Here is a 4,623-nt window from a genome sequence, read left to right as displayed (position 1 = left end):
AATATATTAAATCATTTATTTAACTTATGCCAATTTTTGCAGGGGCTAGATATATTATTCCAGAGCTCCTTTATAATTGGCATAATATTTGGACATATATTAATATATATAGAAATATATTTCCAAAGCAAATATTTATGCATTAATTCCAAATGCCCAAAATAAATGTCCATGAGCCACTAAAAATATTGGTTTGATTTTTATCTCTGTCCAATATTTTCAGAGATCAACATGAGCATTTTCTTGGACCCTTTTGGAGAAATTTTTATTTGGGTCATTTTCAAAATGATTCTGAGGGTTTCACAAATCCCCATTTCAAATTAAATGGAATTTTAAACATGATGCACACACTCTAATGCATGACTAGCTAGGGTGTGACAACTCACCCCCACTCAAAAGAATCTCGTCCCGAGATTTGGGTTCCTCCGGGAAGAAGGCGGGGTACTCAAGTCGAAGACGATCCTCCCTTTCCCAGGTTGCTTCATCCTCAGAATGGTGCGACCATTGTACTTTGAGGAACTTGATGTTCTGACGTCGGGTGATACGTTCGGCCTGATCGAGGATACGAACGGGGTACTCTCGATATGTAAGGTTATCTTGGAGATCAAGCGTTTCGTGGTCCACTCCACGGATAGGATCCAAGAAGCAACGCCTGAGTTGAGAAACGTGGAAGACATCGTGGACTCTGGAGAGATGCGGAGGTAGTTCCAGCTGGTAGGCAACTTCCCCTCGTTTGGCAAGAATGCGAAAAGGTCCAATGTAACGAGGAGCCAATTTGCCTTTGATACCGAAACGATGGGTTCCCTTCAGAGGGGTGACCCGAAGATAAGCCTTCTCGTCAACCTCGAAGTCATAGCCTTATGTTTTCGGTCATATTGACTCTTTTGACGAGATTGGGCTGTTTTCAACTTTTCACGAACGATGTGAACTTGTTCTTCTGCTTCCTGAATCATATCCGGGCCAAAGAATTGTCTTTCCCCGGTCTCTGACCAGTTAAGGGGTGTTCGACACCGTCGTCCATAGAGAACTTCAAAAGGGGCTTTACCCAAGCTAGATTGATAGCTGTTGTTGTAAGCGAATTCGGCAAATGGAAGGCACTTTTCCTAGTCCATTCCGAATGAGATAACAGAGGCTCGAAGCATGTCTTCTAGAATCTGGTTGACGCGTTCCACTTGACCACTCGACTGAGGGTGGAAGGCGGTGCTAAAGGAGAGACGGGTTCCCATAGCATTTTGGAAACTTTCCCAAAATCGAGAGGTGAAAAGACTTCCTCGATCCGAGTTAATTTCCAAAGGAACACCATGAAGGGACACTATTCGGGAGATGTATAAGTCTGCCAGCTGACTAGCGGTTATACTCTCTCGAACAGGTAGGAAATGGGCTACTTTGGAAAGACGATCGACCACGACGAAGATAGCATTATTCCCTCTCTTGGTCCTGGGCAAACCGGTAATGAAATCCATACCAATTTTATCCCATTTCCATTCAGGAATAGCTAAGGGTTGAAGGGTGCCAGCAGGCCGTTGGTGCTCTGCTTTTACACGACGACAGACATCGCAATTTGCAATATACTGAGCAATTTCTCTCTTCATCCTAGTCCACCAGAACCTCTGGCGTAGGTCCTGATACATCTTAGTACTACCGGGATGAATGGTGAGAGGGGATTCATGAGCCTCCTTAAGGATCAACTGCCGTAGATGCTGGTTCTTGGGAACCACTAGACAGTTCTCAAAGTACACAACACCATGATCATTTGTGGAGAAACAACTAGCACCTCCGCTAGCAATGTTCTCTTTGATTTTAGATATTCCCTTATCTCGCTTTTGGGCAGCGATGATTTGATCCGTAAGAGTAGGTTTCGCCACCAAGGTGGAAAGAAATCCTTGAGGAACAATGTGAAGGTTAAGCTTCCGAAATTCCTCATGGAGAAGCGGTTGACTTTGTTGTAACATCAGATTGTTACAATAAGATTTACGACTTAGCGCATCAGCCATGACGTTGGCTTTCCCTAGGGTGTAGGTTATTCCTAAGTCGAAGTCTGTGATCAATTCAACCCAACGTCTTTGCCTGAGGTTCAGATCTGGTTGGATGAAGATGTACTTCAAACTTTGGTGATCAGTGAATATTTCGCAACGATTACCGAGGAGGTAATGTCGCCAGGTCTTAAGTGCATAGACTACAGCTGCAAGCTCTAGATCATGAGTAGGATAATTCTCCTCGTGTGGGTGCAATTGCCGTGAAGCGTAGGCAATTACGTGTCGATCTTGCATGAGAATGCAACCTAGTCCTTGTCGCGAGGCGTCGCAGTAGATAACAAAGTCTTTGGAGAAGTCTGGCGGTACCAGTACGGGAGCAGAAGTCAGGCGTCTTTTCAGTTCCTGAAAACTGTGCTCACATTGTGGAGTCCACTCGAACTTCTTATCTTTCTTGAGGAGTTCGGTTAGAGGTTTGGCAACCTTGGAGAAGTTCTCGACAAAGCGACGACAATAGCTCGCTAAGCCTAGAAAACTCCGAACTTGCTTGACCGATTCAGGTGGAGTCCAATTAAGGACGGCTTGAACTCGCTCAGGGTTAACAGCAATACCTTTACCAGATATTACATGACCCAGATAGGTCACTTCTGACAACCAGAATTCACATTTAGAAAATTTGGCATAAAGGCGATGCTCTCGAAGTTTCTTCAACACTAGCCTTAGATGTTCAGCATGTTCTTCCTCGTTCTTGGAGTAGATGAGTATATCATCGAGGTAAACCACGACGAATTTATCCAAATACTCCATGAAGATTGAGTTCATTAACCGAGAAAAGGTGGCTGGAGCGTTGGTTAAACCGAAGGACATGACGGTGTACTCGTATTGGCCATAACGAGTAACAAAGGCCGTTTTAGGAATGTCCCCGTTTCTAATTTTGATTTGATGGTAGCCCAACCTCAAATCCATCTTGGAGAAGACTGAGGATCCAGCGAGCTGATCATACAGGTCGTTGATCCTGGGAAGCGGATATTTGTTCTTGATTGTGACCAAATTGACAGGTCGGTAATCTACAACCATCCGGTCCGTACCATCCTTCTTCTTGACGAATAGGACGGGGCAAGCCCACGGAGATGAACTAGGTCGGATGAAACCCTTTTTCAAGGACTCATCGAGTTGTTTCTTAAGCTCGGCTAGTTCTAGGGGTGCCATCTTATAGGGTCTTCTAGCAATCGGAACGGTTCCCGGAATGAGGTCTATTACGAACTCAACATCCCTGTCAGGTGGAACACCTGGCAATTCTTCTGGAAAGACATCCGGGAAGTCACGGACTACCGGAACATCCTCAAGGTCTGGCAAAGGGCTGGCGTTAAGAGAATATAATTGTCGCTTGGCTAATCGGGTCAAGACATTGACTATCTTGCCTGAAGGGTGAGTGAGTTGAACAGTCCTAGAGAAGCAATCAATTTTGGCATGATGAGCTGACATCCAGTCCATACCCAAAATGATATTAATATCTGAAAATTTAAGGGCTATCAAAGATGCGAGGAAAACAAGTCTGTCGACTTGGATTTCATTTCCATAACTTACCCTAGAGGTCTGCCATCTAGAACCAGGGGTAGAAATTTCCATAGTGGATGGCATGTCACAGAATGCAACGTTATGCAAACGAGCATAATTTTCGGATATAAAGGAATGAGAGGCTCCTGTATCGAAAAGAACAGATGCCGGGTGGCAATTAACAAGAAGCGTACCGAGAACGACGTTGGGATCCTCTTGAGCTTCTTCGGCAGAGATACAGTTGACATGGCCACGTGTAGCGGTGACCGGCTTGGCGTGGAATACTTTTCCTGTCGGCTTGCCACGGCCAACAGCTTTAGCAGACTGGTTGGGGTTGGTCTGGGGACACTCACGCATATAGTGGCCAGATTCCCCACACTTGAAACAAGTCACGGAACTGGTACGTGGAGGAGCATTGTTGGTTGGACCTCCATAGGGCTTGGCCGGTGCAGACTGCTGAACGGGGCGAGGCGCCTGGAAGGATGGCCTCGGTGTGAACCTGGGTGGCAGGGCGGTGTTGGGTACCCACACGCGGCGCTTCTGAGGACCAGCACCGGATGAGGAACCCATATCACGGCCATGCTTGCGTGTTGCGTCATAGTCAGTCTGACCAGTTTCAGCACTGATGGCTTTGTTGACAAGTTTCTGGAAGGATGTGCACTCATGCAGACGGAGGTCACGGCGAAGCTCAGGACTAAGGCCCTTACGGAACCTTGCTTGCTTCTTGGCGTCAGTAGAAACTTCCTCGGTTGCATATCGTGCGAGGTTACCAAACTCCCTGCTGTAAACATCCACAGAAAGTCGGCCTTGGGTGAAACTGCAAAATTCTTCACGTTTGCGGTCCATGAGACCCTCCGGAATATGATGCTCACGGAAAGCCTCGCTGAACTCAGCCCAAGTAGTGACATGGCCCGCTGGGCGCATAGCTCCATAATTTTCCCACCATAGACTAGCGGGGCCTTCGAGATGATATGCAGCAAAGGTGACCTCGCCTCCGCTACCAGCGCGGAACGCAGTTTGTGAGAGATACTGCGAAGCCAGTCATCAGCGTCGAGAGGCTCGACGGAGTGGTGGAACGTGGGTGGATGTAATT

This window comes from Triticum dicoccoides, chromosome 7B, assembly GCF_002162155.2.
Source record: "Triticum dicoccoides isolate Atlit2015 ecotype Zavitan chromosome 7B, WEW_v2.0, whole genome shotgun sequence".
Classification (NCBI taxonomy): Eukaryota; Viridiplantae; Streptophyta; class Magnoliopsida; order Poales; family Poaceae; genus Triticum; species Triticum dicoccoides.
This window is presented reverse-complemented; position numbering follows the sequence as displayed.